Raw genomic sequence first — 21,150 nt, forward strand, 5'->3', positions numbered from 1 at the left:
ATTTCCTGCGAATGGGACTTACATATTTTCATAGTGTGGGGCTCATGGGACAAAGGTCACCTCCTTGGGGAGATTCTGGAGCAGGTCTTTTGAAAAGGACACTTGGTTTTTCCAATAGAGCTTAAAGGGCATAAGCAGTTGATTGCTCAGTCAACTTCCAGAGTCTCACTGCCTTTCCCCTCTCCCAACTGTACCCAAAATTGTGACCAACCTCCATGACATGCAAGAATTCCTAAGTCTCATAAGCAAAGCTTCATGCCTATAAATTGATGACCTTGAAAGAATAGCTTTTCCTTAAATTCTATTTTTTCCCAAAGGAATATCATGTAGAGCTCTCTAGAGCTGTCTCTCCAGCAGGTAATCAAGGTGACCTCTTAGCCATCATCATGTTGTTGTTGTTGGGTGTCATCAAGTCAGTTCTGACTCATAGTGACCCTGAAGGACAGAATAGAACTGCCCCATAGGGTTTCCAGGGAGCAGCTGGTGGATTTGAACTGCCGACCTTTTGGCTAGCAGCTGAGCTCTTAACCATTATGCTACCAGGGCTCCAGCCATCATCATAGCACCCCCCCCCCCTTTTTTTCTAGCCAACAGTTGTGGCTTTATCATTCTGATACTACAAGTCAGGATTACGAATAAATGAATGAACAGTGGCTGGCTAGCACAAATCACCATTCAAACACCTCCAATCCAGCAGCTTCACCAGATGTTATCCTGGTGAACTCACTGTCCCCTTTCTCCTCCTTCAGGTATTAGGCCTCAAAAAAATTAAAAAGAGCTTCTATTCATGAAAGGTTATGGGGGAGATAGTAGTTCAGTGGTAGAATTCTTGCCTTCCACGAGGGAGACACAAGTTGGATTCCTGGTCCGTGCACCTCATATGTAGCCACCACCCTTTGTCAATGGAGGTTTGTGTGTTATAATAACGCTGAACAGGTTTCAGTGGAGCTTTCAGACAAAGATGGACTAGGAAGAAAGGCCTGACCATCTACTTCTGAAAAACCAGCCAATGAACACTCTATAGATCCCAATGGCCCAATTTCACTGTACTTGGGGTCACCATGAGTCAGGGCCAATTAGATGGCAGTTAATAATGACATTCATGGCATCCTCCACCTTAGATAGGCAGAGGGCTCTGAGTAAATTCATCATACCCTCCAACTGCCAGTTTTTGATAACTTCTTTGGCATTTTAACAAAGCTTTGTGTAAACCATGTGGTGAAGCATTTTTCCTGTTCTTTTGATTTCTTACATACTTTGTCCATTTTAGAAACCTGTATGTTTATGCTACAGGAAGTTTGTGTGGTAAGTTCTATGCATGTTAACTAGACCCATTTATTACATTAAATGGAAAGGGAGAAAAGTTAATTTTGTTTCTACTATGTTCCTGAAATTATACAAGACCCATGGGTTTTCTCACTAGCATAGGTTATTTTCCTCCCTTTCTTGGCAGCATGGAAAATTTGCGACCCACTGCCCACAAAAGCAAGATGTATGACAGCTAAGAATCTCTCGTCTGCTGTCCTTGTGGACAATTTTTGAGTGAGAACAGAGAGTTTAAAGACGATTAGGATTTAGTTTCACCTGATGGACGCCAAGTTGGGGAAATGGCGGGCAGGTCCTTCCCAGCCAAGCCTACGTCCTTCACAGCGTCCCATATGTAACCATAGATCTTGAACAAGGCATTCATATTAATGTTGCAACCAGAGTTTACTTAAGCTTGAAACTGAAAACTAAAGTCAAAAGAAATGGAAGCCCATCACAACTGAAAAAAAAAAAAAGAAAAATGGAAACAGAGGGACTTCATGTGGACAGAAACTGTCAAGTTTCCCATTGCTTGAATTTGTCAGCATCACACCCAAAATCCCCACCCACCTACCATCCCTCCTATTTGCAGCGATGCTGAGGGAAACCCATGCAGAAGCAAAGGGAACATGTGCATAAGCAAGAACACTGTAGGTCTTTGCTAAATGGTTTTGACCACAGCAGATCATTTACTCAGCTCTACTTAATACAACAAGTTCCCTTAATTTACTATCCTTAGAATAAGTTTCAGCACCTGACATGTGACATTTAACTTCTCCTACTTTGAAAGAGCACTCAGAGGCCAATGCCACCCAGTCCCCAAGCTGCTTTCGGGACTTGAACTCATAAGAGAACAAAGGGCAAGCCACATGGTATTTCACTCACCCTACACCCACAGATGGAAACCTGGCTCCATCTGGGCTGATCTTTTGAGAGAACCTTACCTGAAAGTCTCTATCATTGCCCAAGGTACCAATTCCCCGGGACTCAGTAACGATGAATGCATAATGAACTTTCATCACAAGCACAATACCTAGCATTTATTGAGCACAAACAAGTATATTCTATTGCCTTCATCCAAATACTTGTGTTAGTTTGTGTGTGTACGTGTGTTTGCATCCAACATGTATATAAGTGAGTTTTTGGAAAGGAGGGGCTGGCGGTTGCGCAAGGGTAAAAAGAAGGGGAAGAAAGACAACTTTAGTGCCTCAAAACATCTCTTAATGGATACATCTTCCATGTATAGTCTAAAGAGGCCCTTTTAAGCAAAGCATCTACAGCAGGCTTCTGGCAGGATGTAGAGCAATTTCTCACTCTGTCCCACTGGCAATTTGAGGAGACCAATTCAATAAAACATCACTTGCCAATTACTGGGTTTCTAAGGAATTTCCTTGGAAAAGTGTGAAATGCAGTAACAAGACAGTCCCAGGGCTTTTCAGGTCTCAGAGCTTGCATTCCCCAGCTCTGTTCTGGGAAGGGGCAGAATTGGCTAGTCAGGGTGATGAAAAAGAGGGGAGAACAGAAAGGCCAGAAAAATCCAAACACAGAAAGGATATCTCCCCTTCAGAACATCTGATAAAAAGAAATTTAACTCTGCTGCTTAGATTTTTCTCTCCCCACTGCGATCTCTGTTATTATTGAGACTTCACAGGCAACAAGGAAAGACATCTATCTGGTTATTAAAATACGAATCCTTCTTCAACATGTTGCTTATTCTTACTGGGCAACTTAAGATATATTGTCTAACAGTAATCGTGTGGACAGTTTTATTGCTTTGTGGGTTCAATTGCCATCTCTCCTCTTTCTTCTTCATCTAGAGAACTTCCACAAACATCAAGGAAAGTCTTATATATGGCATGGGAATATAAAAATAAAAACAGAGCTTGTGGTATTATGTTTTATTAACATAGTCCCACTAAACATTAATACTAGAAGACCTTAAACACCATTTAGTGTCATCTTATTTTTGGATGAAGAGAATGAGGCCCAAGTATTAGCCTTGAGCGTGCATTAAAGCCAGGTGTTTTCTCAAGGTTTGATCCTGCTCTTAATCTCACCCTGTTTCTCATCTTTACCGCGTATTTTATATACTCTCATTTGGTTAAGATGGTAATACACTATACAATATGAGAAAGGTAGCTCAGAAACATTCACGGAATCAATATACTAATGTTGGGCTAACATTCTCCACTCCTATGTCTTTCCAAAAGAGACCTAAAACAAAAGTCATTTAAAAAAATTTGCAGCCCTCTTGGCCTAACAAATGTTGGTAAATTCCAATCTTGCTTTCATAATAAAGTTTTGGAGAGAGTTTTAAAATTGCTTTACTGCATTGATCAGTAGGCTCTCTTACTGAGGGGAGGTACCAAGGTAAAAGAAGCAAAATTAGAAGCCAAGTGCTGATGGCCAACATGAAACCATAGCGGTGACCATAAACTCCATGAAAACAGAGAATGTGCCTATTTTCTTTACCACAGTGACTCCAGTATTAACACAGTATATGGTACCTGGTAGGCACTCAACATATTTTGGTTAAATAAATTCACAAAAGGGTGATGGAAGGAGAGGCTTCTCATATATGGCCATATGCTACAGCTGCCATATTTCCCAATTTGCAAAAAGACAATGTGTTCTTGACAGCTTATGGCACATCACATACAGTTCGATCAGAGCAGATAAATAGCACTTTTGTAAAAAATGGGACACAGAAGAGAGTGCTAGTTGATGCTGAAGAGTGCAGGTGCTCATGTGCACAGTGACGAGAAAGGCACAGCTGACTTTCAAGAATGGGTGTCCCCTTCTCCACCATACTGATGCTGTAAGCCACATGATATGCCCAGATGATACCTCCAACATCTTAAGTTGCCTTCCTTAAGTTTCATTTTCCTTGTCTGTGAAGTGTCAGTAATTCTGGTTAAAGGTGCTAAATGAGAAAAAAGAGCCAGTCCTAGACCAGAAATTGCGGGGATCTCTAAAAGAAGTAGAAATTATCGATTGATAGAAAAATCAAAGCATAGACTGGCAACAACAAATTGAGCCATGAGTAAGGGACTACTGTCTAGGGCAATGCATCCTTCTCAATGGAAGCTCAGCAAGGGGGAATCGAGTGGTGATCGCTGAGATAATTAAAGGACAGATGAAGAGCTTTGCCATTTAATTCCCCTCCCCACTTTCCCCACGCCCAGAAGTTGGCTATGGCTTTGTTCCCAGGTTAAAACCCCAAGAACAATCTCTTCAAAAATCAGGAGCTCTGTTTTGACAGTGAAAAGTGAGTATTGGGATAGGCAAGAAAAGTAGATTTCAACCATGAATTTGAATATAAAAAAGAAAGGCGGCTCCTCCTAGAAGTACAAAGTGTTAAGGCACATTGACCCCTAATTTTGACAACCATGAATGGAGGTGCCACACTTCTGGCCCACTCCCCATGGAAACCTGGATTCCGTCATTCCCTACCAAGGAGAACTTTTCCAGTGAGAGTAGAGGCCCATTGCAGAGAAGATACTTTATATCTGCTGATGAAAGCCCACGTAGCTATGTTAATCACATAGACATTTATAGCATTTAAACAGGTAAAAATCATTAAGCATTTGAAGAGATATAAATAATACATTGAAAAAATTAAAATCTAGAACTAAAATAATTCTAGAGAAAAAGGACAAAACGAAAGTATGCCAAATAACTAGTTGGGGACTGCGGTATTAAACACTGATTAACTCTCAACAATAGAAAAATACATTTAATATATATGGCTAGGGAGGCGGGGCCAAGATGGCGGACTAGGTGGACGCTACCAGGGATCCCTCCTGCAACAAAGACTCGGAAAAACAAGTGAATTGATCACATACATAACAATCTACGAACCCTGAACAACAAACACAGATTTAGAGACGGAGAACGAACAAATATGGAGAGGCAGTGATTGTTTTCAGAGCCTGGAGCCAGCGTACCAGTCAGCGGATTTTCTGGAAAAACTAGTTTCCCAGTGATGGCTCGGAGACAGCAGTCCATATCAAACCACATAAAGAAGCAGACCATGACTGCTTCTCCAACCCCCCAAATGAATCAAAATCTTTCCCAAATGAAGATACAATCCTGGAATTATCAGATACAGAATATAAAAAACTAATTTACAGAATGCTTCAAGACATCACAAACGAAATAAGGCAAACTGCAGAAAAAGCCAAGGAACACACTGATAAAACTGTTGAAGAACTCAAAAAGATTATTCAAGAACATAGCGGAAAAATTAATAAGTTGCAAGAATCCATAGAGAGACAGCATGTAGAAATCCAAAAGATTAATAATAAAATTACAGAATTAGACAACGCAATAGGAAGTCAGAGGAGCAGACTCGAGCAATTAGAATGCAGACTGGGACATCTGGAGGACCAGGGAATCAACACCAACATAGCTGAAAAAAAATCAGATAAAAGAATTAAAAAAAATGAAGAAACCCTAAGAATCATGTGGGACTCTATCAAGAAGGATAACTTGCGTGTGATTGGAGTCCCAGAACAGGGAGGGGGGACAGAAAACACAGAGAAAATAGTTGAAGAACTCCTGACACAAAACTTCCCTGACATCATGAAAGACAAAAGGATATCTATCCAAGATGCTCATCGAACCCCATTTAAGATTGATCCAAAAAGAAAAACACCAAGACATATTATCATCAAACTCGCCAAAACCAAAGATAAACAGAAAATTTTAAAAGCAGCCAGGGAGAAAAGAAAGGTTTCCTTCAAGGGAGAATCAATAAGAATAAGTTCAGGCTACTCAGCAGAAACCATGCAGGCAAGAAGGGAACGGGACGACATATACAGAACACTGAAGGAGAAAAACTGCCAGCCAAGGATCATATATCCAGCAAAACTCTCTCTGAAATATGAAGGTGAAATTAAGATATTTACAGATAAACACAAGTTTAGAGAATTTGCAAAAACCAAACCAAAGCTACAAGAAATACTAAAGGATATTGTTTGGTCAGAAAATCAATAATATCAGATACCAGCACAATACAAGGTCACAAAACAGAATGTCCCGATATCAACTCAAATAGGGAAATCACAAAAACAAACAAATTCAGATTAATTAAAAAAAAAAAAATAACAATACACATAACAGGGAATCATGGAAGTCAATAGGTAAAAGATCACAATAATCAAAAAGAGGGACTAAATACAGGAGGCATTGAACTGCCAGATGGAGAGTGATACAAGGCGATATAGAACGATACAAGTTAGGTTTTTACTTAGAAAAATAGAGGTAAATAATAAGGTAACCACAAAAAGGTATAACAACTCCATAACTCAAGAAAAACGTAACGACTCAACTAACATAAAGTCAAACACTATGAAAATGAGGGTCTCACAATTTACTAAGAAAAACGTCTCAGCACAAAAAAGTATGTGGAAAAATGAAATTGCCAACAACACACATGAAAAGGCATCAAAATGACAACACTAAAAACTTATTTATCTATAATTACCCTGAATGTAAATGGACTAAATGCACCAATAAAGAGACAGAGAGTCACGGACTGGATAAAGAAACACGATCCATCTATATGCTGCCTACAAGAGACACACCATAGACTTAGAGACACAAACAAACTAAAACTCAAAGGATGGAAAAAAATATATGAAGCAAACAACAAGCAAAAAAGAAGAGGAGTAGCAATATTAATTTCTGACAAAATAGACTTTAGACTTAAATCCACCACAAAGGATAAAGAAGGACACTATATAATGATAAAAGGGACAATTGATCAGGAAGACATAACCATATTAAATATTTATGCACCCAATGACAGGGCTGCAAGATACATAAATCAAATTTTAACAGAATTGAAAAGTGAGATAGACACCTCCACAATTATAGTAGGAGACTTCAACACACCACTATCGGAGAAGGACAGGACATCCAGTAAGAAGCTCAATAGAGACACGGAAGACCTACTTACAACAATCAACCAACTTGACCTCATTGATTTATACAGAACTCTCCACCCAACTGCTGCAAAGTATACTTTTTTTTCTAGCGCACATGGAACATTCTCTAGAATAGACCACATATTAGGTCATAAAACAAACCTTTGCAGAGTCCAAAACATCGAAATATTACAAAGCATCTTCTCAGACCACAAGGCAATAAAGGTAGAAATCAATAACAGAAAAACTAGGGAAAAGAAATCAAATACTTGGAAAATGAACAATATCCTCCTGAAAAAAGACTGGGTTATAGAAGACATCAAGGAGGGAATAAGGGAATTCATAGAATGCAACGAGAATGAAAATACTTCCTATCAAAACCTCTGGGACACAGCAAAAGCAGTGCTCAGAGGCCAATTTATATCAATAAATGCACACATACAAAAAGAAGAAAGAGCCAAAAGCAGAGAACTGTCCCTACAACTTGAACAAACAAAAAGTGAGCAACAAAAGAACCCATCAGGCACCAGAAGAAAACAAATAATAAAAATTAGAGCTGAACTAAATGAATTAGAGAACAGAAAAACAATTGGAAGAATTAACAAAGCCAAAAGCTGGTTCTTCGAAAAAATTAACAAAATGGATAAACCATTGGCTAGACTGACTAAAGAAATACAGGAAAGGAAACAAATAACACAAATAAGAAACGAGAAGGACCACATCACAACAGAACCAAATGAAATTAAAAGAATCATTTCAGATTACTACGAAAAATTGTACTCTAACAAATTTGCAAACCTAGAAGAAATGGATGAATTCTTCGAAAAACACTACCTACCTAAACTAACACATTCAGAAGTAGAACAACTAAATAGACCCATAACAAAAAAAGAGATTGAAACGGTAATCAAAAAACTCACAACAAAAAAAAGCCCTGGCCCAGACGGCTTCACTGCAGAGTTCTACCAAACTTTCAGAGAAGAGTTAACACCACTACTACTGAAGGTATTTCAAAGCATAGAAAAGGACGGAATACTACCCAACTCATTCTATGAAGCCACCATCTCCCTGATATCAAAACCAGGTAAAGACATTACAGAAAAAGAAAATTACAGACCTATATCCCTCATGAACATAGATGCAAAAATCCTCAACAAAATTCTAGCCAATAGAATCCAACAACACATCAAAAAAATAATTCACCATGATCAAGTGGGATTTATACCAGGTATGCAAGGCTGGTTTAATATCAGAAAAACCATTAATGTAATCCATCACATAAATAAAACAAAAGATAAAAACCACATGATCTTACCAATTGATGCAGAAAAGGCATTTGACAAAGTCCAACATCCATTTATGATAAAAACTCTTACCAAAATAGGAATTGAAGGAAAATTCCTCAACATAATAAAAGGCATCTATGCAAAGCCAACAGCCAATATCACTCTAAATGGAGAGAACCTGAAAGCATTTCCCTTGAGAACGGGAACCAGACAAGGATGCCCTTTATCACCACTCTTATTCAACATCGTACTTGAAGTCCTAGCCAGGGCAATTAGGCTAGACAAAGAAATAAAGGGTATCCGGATTGGCAAGGAGGAAGTAAAGTTATCACTATTTGCAGATGACATGATCTTATACACAGAAAACCCTAAGGAATCCTCCAGAAAACTACTGAAACTAATAGAAGAGTTTGGCAGAGTCTCAGGTTATAAAATAAACGTACAAAAATCACTTGGATTCCTCTACACCAACAAAAAGAACACCGAAGAGGAAATCACCAAATCAATACCATTCACAGTAGCCCCCAAGAAGATAAAATACTTAGGAATAAGTCTTACCAAGGATGTAAAAGACCTATACAAAGAAAACTACAAAGCTCTACTACAAGAAATTCAAAAGGACATACTTAAGTGGAAAAACATACCTTGCTCATGGATAGGAAGACTTAACATAGTAAAAATGTCTATTCTACTAAAAGCCATCTATACATATAACGCACTTCCGATCCAAATTCCAATGTCATATTTTAAGGGGATAGAGAAACAAATCACCAATTTCATATGGAAGGGAAAGAAGCCCCGGATAAGCAAAGCATTACTGAAAAAGAAGAAGAAAGTGGGAGGCCTCACTCTATCTACCTGATTTCAGAACCTATTATACAGCCACAGTAGTCAAAACAGCCTGGTAGTGGTACAACAACAGGCACATAGACCAATGGAACAGAATTGAGAATCCAGACATAGATCCATCCACGTATGAGCAGCTGATATTTGACAAAGGCCCAGCGTCAGTAAATTGGGGAAAAGATAGTCTTTTTAACAAATGGTGCTGGCATAACTGGATATCCATTTGCAAAAGAATGAAACAGGACCCATACCTCACACCATGCACAAAAACTAAACTCCAAGTGGATCAAAGACCTAAACATAAAGACTAAAACGATAAAGATCATGGAAGAAAAAATAGGGACAACCCTAGGAGCCCTAATACAAGGCATAAACAGAATACAAAACATTACCAAAAATGATGAAGAGAAACCCGATAACTGGGAGCTCCTAAAAATCAAACATCTATGCTCATCTAAAGACTTCACCAAAAGAGTAAAAAGACCACCTACAGACTGGGAAAGAATTTTCAGCTATGACATCTCAGACCAGCGCCTGATCTCTAAAATCTACATGATTCTGTCAAAACTCAACCACAAAAAGATAAACAACCCAATCAAGAAGTGGGCAAAGGATATGAACACACATTTCACTAAAGAAGATATTCAGGCAGCCAACAGATACATGAGAAAATGCTCTCGATCATTAGCCATTAGAAAAATGCAAATTAAAACTACCATGAGATTCCATCTCACACCAACACACCAACAAGGCTGGCATTAATCCAAAAAACACAAAATAATAAATGTTGGAGAGGCTGGGGAGAGATTGGAACTCTTATACACTGCTGGTGGGAATGTAAAATGGTACAACCACTTTGGAAATCTATCTGGCGTTATCTTAAACAGTTAGAAATAGAACTACCATACAACCCAGAAATCCCACTCCTCGGAATATACCCTAGAGATACAAGAGCCTTCACACAAACAGATATATGCACACCCATGTTTATTGCAGCTCTCTTTACAATAGCAAAAAGCTGGAAGCAACCAAGATGTCCATCAACGGATGAATGGTTAAATAAATTGTGGTATATTCACACAATGGAATACTACGCATTGATAAAGAACAGTGACGAATCTGTGAAACATTTCATAACATGGAGGAACCTGGAAGGCATTATGCTGAGCGAAATTAGTCAGAGGCAAAAGGACAAATATTGTATAAGACCACTATTATAAGATCTTGAGAAATAGTAAAAACTGAGAAGAACACATACTTTTCTGGTTACGAAGCGGGGAGGGAGGGAGGGAGGGAGAGGGTTTTTTATTGATTAATCAGTAGATAAGAACTGCTTTGGGTGAAGGGAAAGACAACACTCAATACATGGAAGGTCAGCTCAATTGGACTGGACCAAAAGCAAAGAAGTTTCCAGGATAAACTGAATGCTTCAAAGGTCAGCGGAGCAGGGGCGGGGGTCTGGGGAAAATGGTTTGAGGGGACTTCTATGTCAATTGGCAAAATAATTCTATTATGAAAACATTCTGCATCCCACTTTGAAATGTGGCGTCTGGGGTCTTAAAGGCTAACAAGCAGCCATCTAAGATGCATCAATTGGTCTCAACCCACCTGGAGCACAGGAAAATGAAGAACACCAAGGTCACATGACAACTAGGAGCCCAAGAGACAGAAAGGGCCACATGAACCAGAGACCTACATTATCCTGAGACCAGAAGAACTAGTTGGTGCCCGGTCACAATCGATGACTGCCCTGACAGGGAGCACAACAGAGAAGTCCTGAGGGAACAGGAGATCAGTGGGATGCAGACCCCAAATTCTCATAAAAAGACCATACTTAATGGTCTGACTGAGACTAGAGGAATCCCGGCGGCCATGCTCCCCAGACCTTCTGTCGGCACAGGACGGGAGCCATCCCCGAAGACAACTCATCAGACATGAAAGGGACTGGTCAGTGGGTGGGAGAGAGATGCTGATGAAGAGTGAGCTAATTATATCAGGTGGACACTTGAGAGTGTGTTGGCAGCTCTTGTCTGCAGGGGGGATGGGAGGATAGAGAGAGAGGGAAGCTGGCAAAATTGTCACGAAAGGAGAGACTGAAAGGGCTGACTCAATAGGGGAAGAGCAGGTGGGAGTACGGAGTAAGATGTATGTAAACTTACATGTGACAGACTGATTGGATTTGTAAACGTTCACTTGAAGCTTAATAAAAGTTAATAAAAAAATATATGGCTAAACATGAGATGACTAGAAATAGGATGCATAACGTCCAAAATACTGGTGCAAAACAAAGCAAAACACAACACAAAACCAGAAAAAGAACAAAGCAAACTTAGTCAATCCAGTGATAGGAATGACAACAAAATCACAGAAATCGAAAAGACAATAAGACATGTGAGTAAGACCAAATAGAGATGTGATCACAATAAAAGCCAGAGGCTTGAACTTCCCCATAAACTGTCAAAGACCCCTCATATTAGGTTTTAAAAGAAAAACAAATGCATGTACGCGGTTAAAAAGAGATATACTTCGAAATTGGTTGGAAAAGATTGAAAATATGGAGATTTACAAAAATACATCAAGCAGAGGACACACAGGCAATTCATAGAGGAAGACATATAAATGGTCTAAAAGTCTACGAGAAGATACTCACTCAACAAGAATAACAAGACAAATTGTAATGAGTAGAAGAGATCAATTCCACCTGTAATAAGATAGGCAAGATAATTAAAAATTAATTGTATCCAGGGTTGATGAGGATGCAGGGAAACAGGCATTGTTGATGGGACTATAAATTGGCCGGGATTCTTCAAGTTATGGAGAGCTACAAGGAGAAGGAACAAGAACGATATGGTCCCTCAGCCTGTTTTCAAAGACGAAGACTTGGAGACTGGACAATAGGTTTTCAGGAGACAAGCTATGTCAACAAGGGGCGTGATCATAAAGGACTGAGAACTTGACCCAGCTCTGAGGCTTCCTTGTTGTGTTGTCCAGTACAACTCTTCACCCAAGTATGCTTGTATTTCTCCATCTGTCCTATTGCTCTCAAAATAAAACGAAGCAGTGTGAGTAAAAATGCTTCACAGAATATAAAAAGCTTCACACTGTGTGACATTATCATTATTTTTCATAATAATGAAATATATTGATATGCTCCCACAAGAAGCACAGAAAAAATTAAGTGTGTATAAGATTAAACAGAATCTGGGTACTGCTGCCTTCATGCTTTTATTCCGTTTCAAAATTAAAAAAAAAAAAAATTAAAAGTGCATTCAGCATCCTTGGATAAATCCAAATATATGGTCAGCTTGTTTTCTTTAGAGAAATACAATAAGATGTCCTGCTCACCCACAGCTGTGCCTGTCTAAAGCATTCACAATCACCAGGCTTCTTCGAAAGCCCACTTAGGGGAAACCAAAGAGAATGCTTTTAGCAGCTGGGTCCCATACCCAGACCATAGGGCTCAGTGTAGCTTGTCAACCCTGAAGTGGGAGGCAGGGACTCAGAATTTTGGTTATACCTTCCATTGTCTGCCTTTTACTGTCATAGTCACTGTTGTCGCTAAAGGTGACATCTGAGCAAGCTTCTGACACTGGAGAGAGAGAGAGCAGACTTCCACTCTCCAGAAATGACAGAGGGCTTGAAACGTTCTCCTTCTCCAAGGCCCTCGGTATCATCCTCAAGAATCAGCTCTTCCACAGAAAATGTCCATTAGTCCCAGGCATTGTACTTGAGACAGATCACTGTATCAATCAAAAGGCTCAAAAAGCAATGTTGGGGAGACGCCAATATACTATTAGCGTGGTTGAGACGCTGGATTGGAATTCTGACTCTGCTTCTTACTAAAGCTGCATTTTTGTATGTTACTTCAATTTTTTGTGCCCCAGTTTTTTTTTAATCTTTAAAATAGAATAATAGTACTACCCTGTAGGCTTGTTATGAGAATTAAACGAGATGATGCAGTAAAGCATTTCACATAGTCCTGGCACATGGTAAGTATTCGATAAATAGTAGCATTGGTTTTTGTTACTGTCTCATGAATACTCTGTCATTCCCTCCTCTCCATTAAGGTGGAGTCCTCATTTCATGAACACCCAACATTAGTAGATAAAAACAGTAGGCAAGATAACATTTGATTATCTGGGAAGAAAAGAGCAGATGGCCTAGGTTGCATACAGATACACACCAGGAAAAACCGGGCTACTGTGAGTGAAATAGCTTGAAAATGCATTATAGTAGAGCGATTTAGAAACGAAAGGACATGCTTAGTACCTACCTTCAGTTGTCGAATCAGCTGAGGGGACACAGCTGACAATCAGGTCCAAATTGGAATCATCCTAGCTTCCTAAGGTTCCTTTAAGATAATCGAGAAGTGAGAGAGCAATCCCTTCTTTTCTGCCAGTCCAATTCAAGTTAAGGCATAACACAAAACTGCACAAACTATAAGTCTGCTGAAAACATGACTTTGTATAGAGTCTTTCCATCTCTGTCCTGACCCATTCCCTGCTCTTTTTCAAAAAGTCATGGGTTGGAGCTCCATTTTTGTCTGGGATATAGAAAGTTGAAAGAAAATCCCTTCTACTCCAAAAACAAGAAAAAGCTTGATAATCTACAAAATCAAAACTTCTCTTAAACACATCAGATTGCTGAGGTTGTAGGGCAACCCAGCTACTGCCGTCGAGTTGGTTCCGACTCACAGCAACTAAGTAACCTGAAATCCAAGGAAAGAGAGGCCCCTCCAGGGAGCGATGGGATGAGTCTTGGCTCACTTATAGTAGCACATGTGTGGAAAACACTGGGTACCGTACAGGCGGGTAAGAAGAATTCAGCTAAAAGTTTCAACAAATTGCTAAAGACTCAGCTTGGGCAATCATGACAGTCTAGAACCTGTGGAAGACCCAGACAAATGAGGAATTTTCCCTACTCTTAGTCTTTTATCCATGAGTACTTCCCCAGGCTTTCATGAGAAAGACAAGCAAAGGAGAGCAACTGTAGGTGGCACAGGTCTGAAGGAGGGGAGCACCTAGTGCTGGAGATAGGCACAGAAGCCCACCTGGACACTTCTTCCCCACTAGACATAAGCCTTAAGATGTTGGAAGGGGAGCAGAAACCCTCGTAACCCCAAAAGCACAGGTGAAAACCCACTGAGGCTGGGAAAGGATAAAAAGAAAACAAACAAACAAAACCCTGGACCCCTGGGGAAGGGACAGGAAACAGCTCAACAGTTTGGGCCCAAAATTCTATGCAAATACCATTAGAAGACGGGAGGAAAAACAAACAAACAACAAACCTCCTGCACAGACTGGCAAAAATACAAGTCAGCCTGACTGCATGAGATGCAAGATTTCTGAGTTTACATCTAAGACCCAGGCACAGAGGACTGCCTAGGGCTGAGGCTGTGCCAGAACATTAGGGAACAAGCCCCTGCTCCTTACCAACAAGTACGGAGAAACAAGCAACAGCAGTCTCCCACTGGGATGCTCTCTCAGAAAAAGGGAAAGATATTACAAGAAAAGAAAACTATAGACCGACATTCCTCATGAACACAGATACAAAAATCTTCAATAAAATGCTTGCAAATTGGGTCCATCAATATATAAAAAGACTAATACATCATGACTAAGTGGAATTTATCCTACCAGAAGATTGGTTCTACACTTTAAGATCAATGTAATCTACCATATCAATAGACTAAAGAAGAAAAACCATATGATCATCTCAATTAAAAAAAAGTTTTGAAAAAATTCAATATCCATTTATGATTTAAAAAATGTGTAAACAAACCAGGAATTAAAGGAAACTTACACAGCCTGATTGAGAATCCCTGGTGGTATGGTGGTTAAGTATTCGGTTGCTAATCAAAAGGTTTGCAGTTCAAATCCACCAGCTGCTCCTTGAACCCCTATGGGGCAGTTCTACTTTGTCCTATAGTGTTGCTATGAGTCAGAATCGACTTGATGGCAATGGGTTTTTATACAACCTGATAAAGGGCATCTATGAAAAAACTATAAGTAATATCATACTTAATGATGAAAGACTGAATGCTCTCTCATTAAGAATGAGAGTAAGGTGAGGATGTTCACCCTCATAACTCCTATTTCAGATTAAGAAATGAAAGGCATACAGACTTGAAAGGAAAAATAAAATCATCTGCGTTTACAGATGGCGTGATTGTCAATATAGAAAATCCCCCCCAATTTACTAAAAACCTACTAAAATTAATAAATGAGTTAGCAAGATTACAGATACAAGGTCAATGTACTTGGTCAATGTTTCTATATATTAAGAATGAGCAATTAGAAATAGAAAATTTTTAAAATAGCTTTTACAATTGCACAAAGGACACAAACACACAGGCAAGATCCGTATGCTGAAAAGTACAAACTTTGATGAAATCAGAGAAGACACGAATAAATGAAGAGGTATATGATGTTCATGGATTGGAAGACTCAATGTTATTAAAATGTCAATTCTCCCCAAATTGACAGGTAGATTTAATGTAATCGTAATCAAAATCCCAGCAGGATTTTTTTTTTTTTTTTGTAGAAATTGACAAACTGATTCAAAAATTCATTTGGAAAACCAAAGGAACTAAAATAGGCAAAACAATTCTGGAAAGGAAGAAGAAACCTGCAACACTTTCTTGTAGCACTATTTTATTTCAAGGCTTACTATAAATGTACAGTAACCAAGAAAATGTGACGCTGGTAAGAGGATAGAAGCATAGATCAATGGAACAGAATGGACAGTCCAGAAATGGTCCGATGCATATATGGTCAAATGATTTTTTGAACAAGGAGCAAAGACAATATTCTGAAGAAAGGTTAATCATTTAAAAAAAAAAAAAATCTTGATCTAATCGTAGCACTATGTACAAAATTCAACTCAAAATGGATTGTAGGCTTAAATGTAAAACCTAAAACTATAAAATTCTAGAAGGAAACATATGAAAAAATTTTGTGAACTTGGGTTAGGCAAAGATTTCTTATATATGTTTTAAAAAAGCACAAAAATAGATAAATCTGTTTTCATCAAAAACATTTTTTTTGTTTTTGTTCTAGAAAAGTCACCTTTGAGAAAATGAAAATACAAGCCGTGAAATCATAAAAAATATGCACAAAACAAGTGTCGTATAAAGGACACATAAAGAACTCTCAACACCTAATATAAGAAAGTCCAATAAAGATGGGCAAAAGATTTGAACAGATTCTTTACCAAAGAACATATATATAGACGGCAAATAAGCACATGAAAAGATTCTGAATATAATCAATTACTAGGAAAATGCTAATTAAAACCACAATGAGAGACCATCACACATCTATCAGAACGGCCAAGATTTATTGTTAAAAATTGGCAATTCCAAATGGAATCCTCATAAGTCTCTCGTATGGGAAAAGAGTATGGCACTTTCTTATAAAGTAAGTATGTATTTTCCATATAATTCTGTAATTACACACTCACACACAAGTCTGTGCATCAATGTTTATAGGGAATTTATTCATAATCACCAGAAACAAGTTAAACGCCCCTCGACTAGTGGGTGAATAAACACACTGTGGTTTCTTCATCAATGTAGCACCATCCAGCAATAAAAGGGAGAGCTAGTGACATACATAACAACCTGGATAAATCTCGAGTGCATTATACTAAGTAAAAGAAGCAAGACTTAAAAGATTACATTCTGTATGATTCCATTTGTCGAAAGGGGATTCTTGAAAGGGCAAAGATAGAAAAGAGATCAATGATTGCCAAGGGGGCTGGGGTTGGGAGTGGTTGACTACATTTGGCATGAGGGAGCTTTTTGGGGTGGTAGTCATGCTCTATATATTGGCAGTGATTTTCATAGCTATAAGTGTTCATTAAAATCATAAAGGTACAATTAAAAGGATGACTTTTACTGTATGTAAATTGTACCTCAATAAACCTGACTTTCAAAACAAGTCATAGGTGCACGACCGTGCTGGGTCACCTTCCATCTCCGGACAATTTACCTTCAGCCTAAACCTGAGACTTCTATGCTAACCAATAGGCTAAATATTAAAACCGGCCAAGGAAAACACTAAATTTAATTATGATTCCTACAATGCAGTTCTAAACAGATCACTCTTCATGATGAATAAGTAGTGTAGCATCAAGGAGCTGTAAGTAGTGGGGACAGATGAGATACTGGGCCATGAAGTCTGGTCTTGTGTCACGGACTCCCAGGAAAGAAACAGTTGAACAAAACCAACGGCATCAAAATTTTACTTGTGTTGGTCCTTCTGACCATACTTTATAGACTCATAGGATGGTGCATTAATGGAAACATCTGACATCATAGGGTATCCCCCAGCAAGAACAATTCGCTTATGTTGACGGAACATTTTTCTCATAGTTGGCTTCTTTACACACATCTAGACAGGAAATCCCTTCTGGCAAGAGTTCTAAGTTCATATAGTAAAACCCGCGAAAGCCAGAGCCTGTGTAAGTCAGAAACCTGTCGGCGAAGGAAAACTAAAAAATTTTCCACTAAAACAGGCGATAGAAAAGTGGTAAGACTGCACCTTATTAAAGGCAAAAATCTCGTGACACCAGAAAAACAAGGCAGTCCCGTCGAGTTCCAGCTCTAACAGGTTTCACTGTATCAGATCTGAAAGTTTGCTGACAAATTCCCTGCAGAACTTCAGAATGGAGGCTTCTTTATGATGGAATAAACAATAGACCCTCAAATTTCTATAGAAACTTACTTTCAAATTTCCACGCATCTTATATTTAATGTGGAAACCCTGGTGGCTAGCCAAAAGGTCGGCAGTTTGAATCCACCAGGCGCTCCTTGGAAACTCTACGGGGCAGTTCTACTCTGTCCTACAGGGTCGCTATGAGTTGTAATCGACTCGATGGCAGTGGGTTTGGTTTTTTTGTTGTTGTAAATTTAATGTTTCTGTTAATCTCCAAAACATCTTCAAATTCGGAAAGCAATGGATCCATTATCATTTACACATGAAAAAGCTGAACCAGGAATGGGAGTGGGTTCTTAATCATTTCTAAACCCCAGTGCATGAAAACCACCACATTTAGAAGAAAGGACTATGGAGGCTTGGATTTTCGTTGAAAAGCCACTAGTCAGGAGCAGTATCAGATCCAGGGGAGAAGTCAGTTCAATTCAGCCCTTTTTCACCCCGTGTCATTTGTTTTTGAACAGCCTCATTAATTTTATCTTCTGAAAAGAATTTGGCCCTCAAATGTGTATCAAATACCAGGAGGCTATCTTTCGGTTTTGAAAGGTGTCGGACGAGTCGCTTAAGAATCACAGAGCTCTCTGCTAGAGGAAGACTTTCTTTTGGTGTTGAAATCTGTCTGAGTCACTTAGGATGTGTAGAAAGATGGCTCCCTGCCAGCACCTGGGTTATCTAACATCTGAGCGCCCCAAAGTTCATGTTGGCTGTTTGCATTAATCACCATAATTTGACTAACAAGCCTGAAGTGACAGCTCAGCATCAGCGTGGCAGGAGGGCCACAAACTGAACAAAGACGAGGAGAGAAAGAGGGAGAGTAGTAAGTCAGAAACCCCCCATTCTCCTCCATGGTAATTTAGAATTTCCAAAGTGTCAGTAAAGGCATCAACAATTCAAGCAAAAAGAGAGAGTAAGGCCGAATCCCAGGTGGGAAGAGAGCAATTCCAACTTCATGCTTTTTCTGAAGAAAGAAGTAAAAAAAGAAATCATCTATTTACTTCTTTTTTTTTTTTTTTTTTAACTCTTAGCCACTTTCTCACTTGGCTGTGGTTCTACGTACAATACAACCATGCTTGGCCTCCAGGGTACCTTGTTTTACCTTGTCATGCAGATCAAGAATCCAGGCTGTGAGCTTTTGATTTCAAATAGTCAAACTTCCTCATTTCCTATTCCAAAAAGTATAATCCTTCTACCTCAAGACCTGGATATGGATAGTTTTCTTCCCCCCCCACCACCTCCCCCCAGCAAATCAAGAGTCAAAACCAAAAAAAAAAAAAAAACAAACTTGTTGCCCTTGAGTCAACTGTGACTCATAGGGACCTTAGAGGACAGAGTAGAACTGCCCCCATAGAGTTTCCAAGGAGCACCCAGTAGATTTGAACTGCTGACCTTTTGGTTAGCACTGCAGCTCTTAACCACTATACCACCAGGGTTTCCAAATTAAGAGTAAACACTTTATTTACAAGGAAATTGACTATACAGCTATACTCCTCCCCTTCATATACATATCAAAAGACAGAAACAAATGAACTTATTGAACACAGGTTACTTATTTCTTAAGTAACTCAAGTCATCAATTGATTGGCTTCATTTCTGGGCAGTACTCTTAACTGGCTCATACTTTTTCAACTCAACCTTGACTCTTTTAGTTTGCCTGAAGCATTCACCTGGCCAGGTATTATGGCTGTGCCTTGTTATGAAGTATGAGTGGGCAGCTAGATCTATGGGTCATGTGACCATGCTCCCTCACCCCAACCAAGTACCCTTCCAAAAATTTTCTCCCTCACCATTTCCCGAAGTGGGTTGCATAGATTACTAGTTTCTTGGGATGTCATTTTGTGTTTTAAAAAACAAGTTTGTGAGAATCTCTTTTTTAAAAAACATAAGCAAGAAACAGGATTTCTCAGAACCTTTCATGTGTTTGTGGGACTTAGGAATCTCCATAAGCAAGTATGGCATCCGTGGTTTCCCAAACTTATTTGAAAAATGAGCCCTTTTAATTCTCTCACTCACAACACCTGTTGTTCCATTGAGTACAGTTTTGGAATTCCTGTCAATCTCACATTAATTTCCCTTCTCAATGGCAGAAGAAACCTATATGTACGTCCTGTTCTAAAAACTCAACACTATATTATATCCTCTGGTCAGAACCCCACCTTCAGCTCCTGGCTCATTTGTTGAACAGGTAATCCCTCTTCCCTGGATTTACTATCATCTCCATTTTCTCAGGTACTGGGGATACTTCTTTTACAGAAGAGTGGACTTTCAGAATTGGATTAATTAGAATTTTACCTTACGATCACTTTACACATATGGTAACACAAAAAAGAGTGTGCTCTCACATTCCCCAAAGTTAATTCCTAACCCAGGGACATATCATGTTATCTCCACAGAAGAAAATGAGCTTGCTTACTTTTGCTCCATCTTAATAAAACGATAGTCTTTAAAGCTGTGCCTTAGAGGACAGCCATAATACATACTTCATGAAAGAGCCTGGGTAAGTAATAGGAAGATAGAAATGGATATGCCCGTACTTTTCTTTTAAGCCATACACAGTCTTCTTGTTCATAAAATGTCCACCACTACCAGTTACCAACAAGTTGATTCCAGCTCATGGAGACCGCATATGTGTCAGAGTAGAATCTTGCTCCACAAGGATTTCAATGGCTGATTATTCGAAAGTAGATTGCCAGGTCTTTCTTATGAGGGGCCTCTGGGTAAACTTGAACCTCCAACCTTCCAGTTGGCAGCCAAGCACATTAAACATTTGCACCTCCAAGGAATTCTGCATAAAATATAGACTGGTGTAAAAGAAAACAAATTCTCCCCACAACTATCCACCTGTTTGATCATATCCTAACTTCTGGTGTCTAAAAACAAAGAAATACAGTAATGGCCTTTCAGTTGCTAATGGAATCTAATTCCAGTTTGTTTGTTTGTTTTTACAGTAGGAATGGATCAGATTTAGAGTTGTATTTATTTCGATTAAGTCAAAAGATTCTTTTCATATTTACAAGAATGTGTTTAAAAAAAAAAAAAAAAGTGTGGTTTCTTAGCATTTGGAAGAAA

The sequence above is a fragment of the Loxodonta africana genome, chromosome 27 (assembly GCF_030014295.1).
Source record: "Loxodonta africana isolate mLoxAfr1 chromosome 27, mLoxAfr1.hap2, whole genome shotgun sequence".
NCBI classification, from domain to species: domain Eukaryota; kingdom Metazoa; phylum Chordata; class Mammalia; order Proboscidea; family Elephantidae; genus Loxodonta; species Loxodonta africana.